This window comes from Macaca thibetana, chromosome 6 (assembly GCF_024542745.1).
Source record: "Macaca thibetana thibetana isolate TM-01 chromosome 6, ASM2454274v1, whole genome shotgun sequence".
NCBI lineage: Eukaryota > Metazoa > Chordata > Mammalia > Primates > Cercopithecidae > Macaca > Macaca thibetana.
In genome coordinates, this window is record NC_065583.1 from 41,514,936 (window position 1) to 41,528,227 (window position 13,292).

Genomic DNA, 13,292 nt, shown 5'->3' on the forward strand with positions numbered 1-13,292 from the left:
GGATTGCTGGATCATAGAGTACCTCTATTTTTAGTTTTTTGAGGAACCTCTAAACTGTTTCCTATAGTAGTTTACTAATTTGCATTCCCACCAACAGTGTACAAGGGTTTCCTTTTCTCTACATCCTCTCCAGCATTTATTATTGCCTGGAGAAGACCTTAATTCTTTAACTAGAGTCAAAACTATAAAATTACAAATCAAGATAGTACTATGAAGGACAGAAATCTGATCCAGACTGGCAGGTGAGGAGTACCACTCAGATGTGAATGATTAATAGGGGTTACCTATATTAGGCCAAGAGAGGAGCAAAGAATTTCCCAAGCCATACAGAGGAAGTGGCATTTGCAAAAGCCATGTGGGAGGAGGGAGCCTGATGATGCTGAGAAACTGGCCAGACCATGAAAGGCCCCTAAGTTTTTTGGAATGCTGGTCTTTAAGAAAAACAGAAAATCATTAAGTGGGGAGAAAAAAATACTTAAATCTTTGAGTTGTACATTAAGTTCCTACTTTGGCACATCCAAGGGTCAGGTGAGGCAATTACTCCCACTGGGACCTCTTTACCCTCAGGTAATCTGAAACCTTTGGCCTATCACAGGAAAGCCTAGTACAGTGGCAAATCGTCCATGCCAAATGTAGGCCAACAGAACACTGCAATAAGTAAGGAGGGGTAGTTTCCCTCCAAACTGAGGATCAGCAAGTTGTAAGTCCAGTGCCCTCTCTAGGGTAGGGGAAAGGGAAGTCCTCGAGATAGCTGATGTCTGAGCTCTTTTCAAGAGCCAGCAATTTCAGGAGGACCCCATAAGCAGCCTGTCTTCTAGTCGAGGGGCCAGAGAAGACGGTCTGTGGCCACCAGAGTTCTCTCTCTCTCTTCTCATAGCAAAAGGTATATATGTGCCCACACCCAGTTGCTGGGTCAGAAACCACAAGCTTCTCAAGCCTCTGACAGACCCAGCTAAAGTCTTAAAAGATGCTGGCCCTGTCTATGTGAAACTTTTCCAAGGCATTCCATGAAAACACCATTTGGGCATTGGAAGATTCAAATGAATGTCCCAGGATATGGGCTCAGAGATGTGAAACAAAGGGGGAAAGTTAGAAGGATTATCCTGTTTAGAAGATAAACTGAGACAGGCGTGGTGGCACACGCCTGTAATTCCAGCACTTGGGGAGTCTGAGACAGGCAGATCACTTGAGTCCAGGAGCTCAAGACCAACCAGAGCACTGTCTGGTGAGACCCCGTCTCTAAAAAAAAATTGTTTTTAATTAGCTAGGTACAATGGCACATGCCTGTGGTCCCAGCTACTTGGGAGGCTGAGATGGGAGAATTGCTTGAGCCCAGAAAGTCAAGGCTGCAGTGAACCTTGTTTATGCCACTATACTCCAGCCTGGGTGACAGAGCAAGATCCTGTCTCAAAAAACAAACAAACAAACAAACAAACAAACAACACTGCTCAGCACAAGGCATGACACATGTCAGCAACTCAGGAAGCAGCAGCTCAATGGGGCTACTCCCAGGATTCCGTACAGATGAGAGGAGGAGGAAAAGGAACCCAAGCCAGGAGAAATGCCTCACAGGATACCCTGTGTAGCCCGAGGAGATTGGGAGAGGGGGACATTCAACTATTCAAGAAATATTTAAAATTCAGTAGTGAATATAACATTCAAAAATCCCTGCCTTCAAGGAGCTTATACTCCAGTGGGAAGAGAAAGGCAGTCAATGAACAAGTACACACACTATGTCAGGCAAGGAAAACAGGCAGAAGAACAGGGACAGAGAGTGCCAGAGGGGGGGCTACAGTTATATGGGGTGGGGTAGGGGGAGGTGACTGGAAGGCCTTTCTGACTAGGTGGCAGCTGAACAAGACTCAAAAGAAAGTGAGACTGTAAGCTGTGGATGTCTGAGGGAAGGGCATGGCAAGGGCAAAGGCACTAGAGTTGGAATGTGTCTGGTGAGGAAGGGAGGGAAGGTGGAGCAGAGGGCACAGGGGCAAAGTGGCAGGGGTCACAGAGGTGGCAGCAGCCCGCTCACAAAGGGACTTGCTAGTTGCTGCGAGGATTCTAGCTTTCACTCCAGTGAAATGGAAAGCTATTGCGGGTCTGAGAATAAGACAGCAGAGGGCATGAGCAGGAGGAGGGGACCAATTATATGGCCATGATTGCAGATAAGAAATAACTTTGGAGCTGTCCCAGTCTCCTCAGGCCAGTGGGGATAGATCAGGAGTGACCCTCAGCAACTGGCTTTCCCTGCTTTCGAGAGAGCTTTGTCTTCCCCATCCCTATCTATCCGTAAGCAAAAATTCAGAAAATTTGTGTGGGCCAGGGGAGGGTACTAACTTCCTCACTGCTCATCAAGGTGCCATAAACTGTAGAGATGCATTACTTTATTTATTCTTTATCACAATCCTGTAATCCCAGCTCCACAGACAAGAAAGCAGAAGCTCAGGGAACTGGAAAAACTCTACCAAGATTCCTAAGCCAATGTGCTTTTGGTGGCACTAAGCTGTGTCCTTGTTGGGACATTCTGTCATCTTATACCTGGCAAAGAAAGAAGGCACTGGACTGGTTTATGCTGGAAACGCTTTCCAGGGCAACGAAAATGCTTGATTGGAGTTTCTGATGAAAGAAAGTATAAAAGGCTCAAACAAGCCAGGCAGTAATTCCATACTTAGAGCCAATTAGCCAGAGATGCCAGACCGTTAAATTTCCTTCTTCTTTTCTCACACTGACTAATGAAAGCAGCATGAGACACCAAGAAGAGTGTGCAGGAGAAATATGCCATTATATCACCTCCCCCACAATCTCTGACTGTGGAATATGAGGCCTCTCAACATTCTGCTGACTGGCCAATGGCCCGGTGGGCCCAAAAGGGTACCCCTGAAGATGCACTCCCTTTTCATGTCTTCAAATCACAAAGAACCAGGGTCACTGGGTAGTTCCCAACATACAGGCTTAGAAATCTGCTTCAAAGGCCCATGAGGCTTTTGAGCTCCATGGGGGCAACCCAATGGACTGTGCTGAAGTAGAACTTATTTCATTTTAAATAAGTATGTTGCCAGATATCACAGTCCTACCCGAGAAGAACATATATAAAACCCCAATATCTGGACTCATAGGAATTAAATAGCAAGGGAAGGGTCTCCAAGGGAAAGTGACAAGGGGACCAGACACTGAACATGAACTCACAATCACCCTTTGAAATGGTAATATTTGCATTCATCTAACACATATTTACTGAGCGCACACACACACACACACATACTCGCACACACACACGTGCTCAGCACTGTTGAAGGTGCAGTGGAAGCAGAGGTGAAAGAAGAAAAAAACTCTTGTCTTTGAGAAGCATACAAGGGGAGGCAGGGCACACTCAAAGATCAGGGAGGTAAAATAATTTGCTCAGGTCCTAGTGTTAATGAGATTTGAATCCAGCTTTATTGCACTCCACTTTACCTCTGTCTACCAGGACACTGGTGTTCTACTATAACTTTCAGGTGGTTTTTTGTTTTGTTTTTGTATGTTTTAGGGGTGGGGGGTGCAGATAAGGAAGGGAAAAGGCTGAAAATATTTTCCTTTGGTGGTGTTTGAGCATTTCTGCGGAATCTGTGCTGGATCACAGCAGCAGGGCATAATGAAGAAATGCACTTAGCCTGGGATCAGGAGACATTTTGTTGTTGTTGAGAGACAGGGTCTTGCTCTGTCACCCAAGCTGGTGTGCAGTGGCTCAATCCTAGTTCACTGTAGCCTCGAACTCCTGAACTCAGGTGATCCTCCTGCCTCAGCCTCCTGAGTAGCTAGGACTACAGGCAGACACTACCACATCTGGATAATTTTATTTTATTTTTTGTAGAGATGTGCTAAGTACAGTGGCTAGGCTGGTGTCAAACTCCTGGCCTCAAGCGATCCTCCTATCTCAGCCTCCAAAAGTGCTGGGACTACAGGCATGAGCCACCGCGCCTGGCAGGAAACTTATATTCTAGTTAAAACTCACTGACTCTGGAAAGTCACTCTCTGGGCTTCAGTTTAAATGTCTCTAAAAAGAGGGGGTTAACCTAGCAAGGAATGGTAAATGGGTTCTTCTTACACCTAACAATTCAAATCTATTCATGGTTCCTGTCTAGAATGCTGGGGTATGCTGAAGCCATATGCACGCTTAGTGAAAGGAGCTGTAACTGCCTAATGATGTTTGCTATAAGGTCAGAGGGTAATAATTAATCCAGATGATGATGTGAGGACTCTGCCACTTCTGATGATTCGAGGTAGAAGTCATTTTAATTTCGTGATGAAATTAAAAAAAACCCTTCTTCCACGACTTTCTAACCAATTCACAGGAGTATCCTTAAAATGACAGATCACCTATATTCCGATATAAGACTAGTGATAGTGTTTAATGTTTCATTTTAAACAGTTATGATACTATGGCATATTTATTAGAATCTAGAAATAGTTCTGTCATTTAGAATGTTTCAGTGAACAGGAATTCACCTGTCACCACTGAAACTTGTGGTAATGTTTCCAAAGATCTCTCATTCCATATGCCTTTTTGCAATGTGACTTACCACTCTCCCAACAAGGAATGAAGTCTATTTTCCTCCTCTTGAATCTAGGCTAGATAGACTTCATGTTGCTTTGACCAAAAGTGTGACGGATGTGACATTGTGTGACTTCTGAGCCAAGGGGGTGAAAAAGCCTGATGGATCATTGTATTGTGGCTATGTAAGATTTGGGGAAATTGGGATGAAAGGTATACAGAACCATTTGTATTATCTTTGCAATGTTTTTCTAAGTCTGAAATTGTTTCAAAATTAGAAGCTAAATTAAAAGTTTTTTGTTTCATTTCTTTTTTAAGGCTTTTATTTTATGTTCAGAGGTACATGTGCAGGAAGGCCTGGCAGATTCCATTCTTACATTGTAACATGGAAAAAACCCACCTACTCTGAAACTCTCATGCTGTGATAGCAGCACTGACAGACCATGCAGAGGGACAGAGACAACCAACCCCAAGCTGTTTCAGTCATGTCAGCTGAAATACCAGACATGATTTTTTTTTTTTCTTTTTGGATTTGAGATAATTTCTTGTTAAAATGAACCAGAAGTACAAGGTTCCATTGGAACTAAAACAGTTGACAGAATAGGGTTGAAGTTAATCAAATCTTCAAGGACAATCAGATCAAACAAAGCCAGTAAAAGTGGAGAAACCCAACAATAGTTTGGAACGCACACAGAAATACTAGCATGTCAGGTACCTCCTGACCCCTCCCAGCAGTTGGCCATCATGCTCCCACCCCTCTCTCCCATCTGAAGCACTGGCCAAACCAAATGGCTTCTTTCTCTGTATTGCAAGTGTAAGTCAACCCAAGAGTACCCTTTTGGACATAATACAAAGCCAAGAAGAAAGTTTATGGATCATATGGGATGGTAGAAAGTGTACAAACCCAACCCAGCAAACTGCTTATCGTTATCTATGTTCCAGCCTCAGTAGATGCCAACAAGGAGCAGAGATGAATCAATCTTTCCTCTCAAGCCCTGTCCAAATTACGGAACCTCTAAGATTGGGGGTGGTTTGTGATGTAACAATAGATAACCAAAACATACATCAACCTTCCACCTATGGCAAATGCCTTAAATTCTGCTCTGGCAAGATCTGGCTGCCAAATGGACCTTTTGGATCTAATCCTTAGGGTGAGATCAGTTTCACATTCTTCTTGGCTAAGTGCTTTTGTTTCCAGAGTTCATTTTATACAGCACCACTGCTTTTATTTCAATAAGATTTATCTTCAGTATATCTTAAGAATATTAGCAAGCCAGGCACGGTGGCTCATGCTTGTAATCCCAGCAATTTAGGAGGCTGAGGCAGGTGAATCACCTGAGGACAGGAGTTTGAGACCAGTCTGGCCAATACAGTGAAATCTCATCTCTACTAAATATACAAAAATTAGCTGGGCATTGTGGCACACATCTGTAATGCCAGCTACTCGGGAGGCTGAGGCAGGAGAATCACTTGAACCTGGGAGGCAGAGATTGTAGGGACCCGAGATTGCGCCACTGCACTCCATCCTGGGTAACAGAGCAAGACTCCATCCCCCCACAAAAAAAAGATTATTAAAGGATTCCCCCACTTTCTGGTAGGAGGGTTTTCTTCTCCCTGCAATGTTTGTTCCCTTAGAATCCCTTTTTTTCTGTTTGGATCACCATCTTTCATCTTGGAGCCTTTCTTACTCAGATGTCTGGTGAACCTCTGTTGCTGGTTAATATCAAAGGCTAAGATTCTATCACTTGTAGCCTTAAGAGTGTTGACCAAAACAAATGGTGAAAGCCTAAACACTAAGGTTGATTGAATTCAGACATAAAAAAGCTAAAATGGACTGTACATAAGGTAGACACTATTTAATCTGGAGCAAGAAGAAGGGCTCTGAAAGAAGTCTGTATAGGGTGCAGTTGAAGCAAATAGGAGTGGTAAATTCTACTGGAGGTATAGTATAGGTAAGGAAAAGCTTCAAGGAAGAAAAGATATTTTCTTTTGATCTCCAGAGATGTGTAGGGTAGGTTGTGGCATAGTGGGGATCAGAGGTGGGAAGTAAAGGAAGCAGCATGAACAAAGTTAGGGTATATGGACCAGCATGGCAGTTTAGAGGCCTTACCTACATATAGACTTACCTACATATAGATGATAATATCCTGGATTTTAAGCTGATGTAATTATTGGATGAGACATCTAGTGGTGGTGGAAGGGGGTGTATATATTTTGCTTATGAGGGAGATGTGAATTGTTGGGAGTAAAGGGCAGAATGTGGTGGACTGTTTGCACAGATGGTCACCAATTCCTCTCACCCTGTATTCACATGCCATTCCTCCAAGATGGAGTCTATTTTACACAAATGTTTATAACAGCCATTATTCATTATTCCTAATAGCCAAAAAGTAGAAACAACCTAAATGCCCATCAACCAATGACAGGGTAACTAAAATGTGGTATATCCACAATGGAATATTATTTGGCAATAGGAAGGAATGAAGTATTGCTACATGCTACAACATAGATGAACCCTGGAAATATCAAGCTAACTGAAAGAAGCCAGTAACAAAAGACCAAATATTGTATGGTTGCATTTATATAAAATGTCCAGAGCAGACAAATCTATGAAGACAGAGCAGATTAATGGTGGGGAAGAGGCCGGGCATGGTGGCTTACACCTGTAATCCCAGCACTCTGAGAGGCTGAGGTGGGCGGATCACAAGGTCAGGAGATCGAGACCATCCTGGCTAACACGGCGAAACCCCGTCTCCACTAAAAATACAAAAAATTAGCTGAGCATGATGGCGGGCGTCTGTAGTCCCAGCTACTCGGGAAGCTGAGGCAGGAGAATGGCGTGAACCCAGGAGGCGGAGCTTGCAGTGAGCCGAGATCACACCACTGCACTCCGGCCTGGGCAATAGAGCGAGACTCCGTCTCAAAAAAAAAAAAAAAAAAAAAAAAAAAAAAAAAAAACACGTGGGGAAGAGTGGAAGGAAATGGGAAGAGATTGCTAAACGGTTTCTTTTTGGGGTGATGAAAATGTTCTGTATATAGACCAATGGAACAGAACAGAGGCCTCAGAAATAACACCACACATCTATAACCATCTGATCTTTGACAAACCTGACAAAAACAAGCAATGGGGAAAGGATTCTCTATTTAAAAACTGGGAAAACTAGCTAGCCATGTGCAGAAAACTGAAACTGGACCCGTTCCTTATACCTTATACAAAAATTAACTCAAGATGGATTAAAGACTTAAATGCAAGACCTAAAACCATAAAAACCCTAGAAGAAAACCTAGGCAATACCATTCAAGACATAGGCATAGGCAAAGACTTCATGGCTAAAACACCAAAAGCAATGGCAACAAAAGCCAACATTGACAAATGGGATCTAATTAAACTAAAGAGCTCCTGCATAGCAAAAGAAACGATCATCAGAGTGAACAGGCAAACTACAGAATGGGAGAAAATTTTTGCAATCTATCCATCTGACAAAGGGCTAATATCCAGAATCTACAAGGAACTTAGACAAATTTACGAGGAAAAAACAACCCCATCAAAAAGTGGGTAAAGAATATGAATAGACACTTCTCAAAAGAAGACATTTATGTGGCCACCAAACATATGAAAAAGAGCTCATCATCATTGGTCATTAGAGAAATGCAGATCAAAACCACAATGAGATACCATCTCACGCCAGTTAGAACGGTGATCATTAAAAAGTCAGGAAACGGCTGGGCACTGTGGCTCACGCATGAAATCCTAGCACTTTGGGAGGCATGGTGGCACATACCTGTAATCCCAGCTACTCAGGGGGCTGAAGCAGGAGAATCGCTTGAACCCAGGAGGTGGAGGTTGCAGTGAGTCAAGATCGTGCCACTGAACTCCAGCCTGGGCGACAGAGCGAGACTCTGTCTCAAAAAACACAAAACAAAACAAAAACAATAAAAAGTCAGGAAAAAACAGATGCTGGAGAGGATGTGGAGAAATAGGAACGCTTTTACACTGCTGGTGGGAGTGTAAATTTAACCATTGTGGAAGACAGCGTGGCGATTCCTCAAGGATCTGGAACCAGAAATACCATTTGACCCAGCAATCCATTACTGGGTATATACCCAAAGGATTATAAATCATTCTACTATAAAGACACATGCACAGGTATGTTTACTGTAGCACTATTAACAATAGCAAAAACTTGGAACCAACTCAAATGCCCATCAATGATAGACTGGATAAAGAAAATGTGGCACATATACACAATGGAATACTATGCAGCCATAAAAAAGGATGAGTTCCTGTCCTTTGTAGGGGCATGGATGAAGCTGGAAACTATCATTCTCAACAAACTAACATAGGAACAGAAAACCAAACACCACATGTTCTTACTCATAAGTGGGAGCTGAACAATGAGAACACATGGACACAGGGAGGGGAACATCACACACTGGGGCCTGTCGGGGGATGGAGGGCTAGGGGAGGGATAGCATTAGGAGAAATACCTAATGTAGATGACAGGTGCAGCAAACCACCATGGCACATGTATACCTATGTAACAAAACTGCACGTTCTGCACATGTATCCTAGAACTTAAAGTATAATAATAATAATAAAAGAAAATGTTCTGGAATTATGATAGTGATGATGGTTGAAAAATTCTGTTGATATACCAAAAACCATTGGATTGTACAACTTTAAATGGGTAAATTGTATGGTACATGAATTATATCTCAAATATACCAAAAAAAGAGGGGGAGGAGGGAGGTGATATCTGTTCCCCCTCCTGTTGAAAGTAGCTGGCCTTGAGACTCATTTTGAACACTAGAATAAGGGATAAGTGATGCTATGCCAGTTCTGGGCCTAGCCCAAAATCCTGGCAGCTTCCACTTTCACTCTGTTGGAAGCTAGCTGTCATGTAAAGCAGCTTAAGCTAGACCACCAAATGATGACAGACTATGTGCAGAGAGAGGCCTCGTGGAGGCAAACCAAGACCCTAGTCACGTGAGTGAGGTCATCTTGGATAGCTTACACCCAGCCAGGCTGACAGCTGAATTAAGTAACATGAGTGACCCCACGAAAGATCACACAAAGCAAGAAGAGCCTCCCAGCCAACTCAGAGAATCATGAGAAATAATAAATCGTTGTTTTAAGCCAGTGAGTTGGGGGTGATATGTTATGCAACAGATAACTGAAACACAACCTTTCTGAGTCTCAGATTCCACTTCTATAACATGAGACTGATACTATGGGGTTGTTGTGAAGATTACATAAAGCTAACACCAGCATGGTGCTCAACAAATACTAGTTGTTATTCTTAAAAACCACCCAGGAGATCCTTGACATAATCTGCAGGTATGCTCTTCTGGGAGGCCTTATTTCCACAAGCACTTGCTGCTTCCAATCACATGGCTTCCAAAAGGTTGGCTTCTTAAAAAAACAAAAGGTGGGTTTTCTTGCTACAATCTCTGACACATGAATTCTGAATCATAAACAGATGACCAAGGAAGGTTCTGCTTAGGTTAGCCATTTACCCGACCCTGCTCATCCATTCATCACACCTTTATTAAGCCCTAACTAATTATCAGACACCAATTAAGGATAAAGGAGATCCTCCTTCCTTTGAAAAATAAACCATTTCTACCTATGTATCTATTAACATAATATGCTACACACTTGAACTTGAGTGGACAGAGAAAGTATCTACAGTAGTAAATCTAAAATCATTCAACTGGAAAGAAAAAGCTTAAATTTCCATATAGAGCTCATATACACAGCATGAGAACACATAATTCTGACTGGGAATCCCACAAGCAATACCAGAGCAAGGAATGAAATGGGTCCCTAAAGGGTTCATCTCTCAGTGAGGCTACATCCTTCCAAGAGTCCCATTCACAGAACATGGACCCCAGGTGACAAAATTTGACCATTTAGCACTACCTGCTATGTTTTGGTGCAGAAAGGATCTGGGCAGTTAACAATTCACAAGCTAATGACAGAGAAATAAATTCCTGGGTATATCCGTAGGGAAGGATATTAAACAGCTTTCAACTGCATTTGTGAAACCAATCATGATTGGTAACACTGAACTAAAGAGGCTTTTAACCCTAAAAAGAATTAAGAAATTATTTTTCATCAAAAAAGCTGACATCAATACTTAAATTATATGAAAGGTAAGAAAGATAACCAAATCTGTATTTTCTGCATGAACAGTGGACAAAGTCCACTGAACCTAGGAAGCACTTATTCTAAACAAACTCAATAAAGTTCTAAACTCATCAAATGCTAGTTAGAGAGTCAGTATAAACAATATTGGCCTAGAAATGGACAAGAAGACCATGAGGGCTATAGGTGAAAGAACTAACACCAGGCAGGCATTGGGCTGAGTCTACCAGATAACTCAAATGCTGGGCTATATTTCTCTGCTGACATATAATGTATAGCAAAGTACACAAGTCATAACTATCTATCTTGAAGAATGTTTACATCAAGATTAAGATACAGAGTATTCCTAACACCCCAGAAAGTTCCTTTGTTCCCATCCCAATGAATAACCAGTCCCACCCTAGTTTCCCAACTCCACAGCCAGGAGTAACCATTATTTTGATCTCTGGCGTCATACATACTTTTTGTCTGTTTTTGAATTTCACATAAATGAAATCATACCCTATGTTGTCTTTTATGCTTTCTTTTATTCATCACAGGGTTACCTTATTTTGAAGCAGAAAACCCAGAAGCTGAGGTTTATTTTCCGAAAATGTTTCTCTGATGTCACAGGCCTGAATACCAACTACTCTGATTACACTGGTTATACTTCCTGCCCTCTTCCGAGCATGCATTATAAAAACTGTTACAACAGAACACAATTTTGGATTGCAAAAGTTTCCTTCCAGATAAATTAAATTATTTAAAGGTATTCAAATATTCTATTCAATCTTAACAGAGTATAAGCTTTGCCACTATAAAAGCATAATCTTTTCCATGAATGTAAAATTCTTATTCTAGAGAATCATCAAGTCCTAGAATAAAACTAACCAGCAATTCTGTTATTACTTTTGATTAGTAAAGAATTAAATGACAGGAAAATCTCTCAGAGGAGGCATAAGGCACTAAATTCAGATGAATGTGAGTCAGCTCAGAAAAGGCAGGAGAGGAACAACAGTACAACAATAAATTATAAGTACAGATTTTGAGTCCAAGCTATCAGTATTCTAATCTGGAAAGTGCCCCTTCTAGCTAGGTGACCTTGGGCAAGTCATTACTCTAACTTTGTACCTCTATTACATCACTATAAAATGGGAATAACTTCATAGGGTTGTTGCAAGGATTAAATGTTAATGTATATAAAGCACTTAGGAGACCATGTGACACACAATAAGCACTTTTTTTTTTTTTGAGATGGAGTCTCACTCTGTCACCAGGCTAGAGTGGATGGTGTAACCTCGGCTCACAGCAACCTCTGCCTCCCAGGTTCAAGCCATTCTCCTGCCTCAGCCTCCTGAGTAGCTGGGACTACAGATGCGTACCACCATGCCTGGCTAGTTTTTGTATTTTTAGTAGAGACAAGGTTTCACCATGTTGGCCAGGCTGGTCTTGAACTGACCTCAGGTGATCTGCCCGCCTTGGCCTCCCAAAGTACTGGGATTACAGGCATGAGCCACCGTTCCTGGCCATAATAAGCACTTTTTAAGAATCAGCTATCTTGATCAGGCACGGTGGCTCATGCCTGTAATCCCAGCACTTTGGGAGGCCAAGAGGGGTGGATGATGAGGTCAAGAGATCGAGACCATCCTGGCCGACATAGTGAAACCCCATCTCTACTAAAAATACAAAATTAGCTGGGCGTGGTGGTGAATGCCTGTAGTCCCAGCTACTTGGGAGGCTGAGGTAGGAGAATCACTTGAACCCAGGAGGCGGAGGTTGCAGTGAGCGGAGATCACGCCACTGCACTCCAGCCTGGTGACAGAGTGGTGACAGAGCAAGACTCCGTCTCAAAAAAAAAAAAAAAAAAAATCAGTTATCTTAAAAAGCTGAAAGGGGCTGGGCACAGTGGCTCACGCCTGTAATCCCAACACTTTGGGAGGCTGAAGCAGGCGGATCATGATGTCAGGAGATTGAGACCATCCTGGCTAACACAGAGAAACCCCGTCTCTACTAAAAATACAAAAAATTAGCCGGGCGTGGTGGCAGGTGCCTGTAGTCCCAGTTACTCGGAAGGCTGAGGCAGGAGAATGGTGTGAACTCGGGAGGTGGAGCTTGCAGTGAGCCAAGATCGCACCACTGCACTCTAGCCTGGGCAACAGAGCAAGAGTCCATCTCAAAAAAAAAAGCTGAGAGGGCTATTAAGAGAGCAGCTATTCTGACAACCAAAGGGCTATAAAATAGTGACCAAGACATCTAGCACAGTGCTCCTCAAGATGTTTTATTTTCAATCCTTCATAGACTGATACTTTCTGTAAAATGCAAGATTACATGCTTGGATGTCACAGCAACACCAAATTGCTCTAAAAGTTTCTGAATGTTTTCTCTCACTTTCTGTACATATGATACAGTCCATAACTGTTCACTGTTCATTGACTGGCATTTGTCTACAGACTGAACTTTGAGTAACACTGTTTTATAGCACACAAGAAGGACTCAAGAGCCTCCTGCAAACTCAACTGGAAGGTTAAATAGAATTATGAAAACATTTAGTAAGAAAAAAAAAAAAAACCTAGTAGCAGGGGCAAGAGGATGACTTGAGGGTCAACAAGCTGACAGATAAAATAAACTCAAGAGGCTAAT

The 13,292-nt window shown here is 42.4% G+C and overlaps 1 protein-coding gene across 3 annotated transcripts in view; it reads right to left on the reverse strand.

Annotated features, from left to right (window-relative positions):
- CYSTM1 (cysteine rich transmembrane module containing 1) overlaps positions 1–13,292 on the reverse strand; it is a 440,735-nt gene that overhangs the window by 33,137 nt on the left and 394,306 nt on the right. The gene's annotated exons all lie outside the window — the stretch shown is intronic.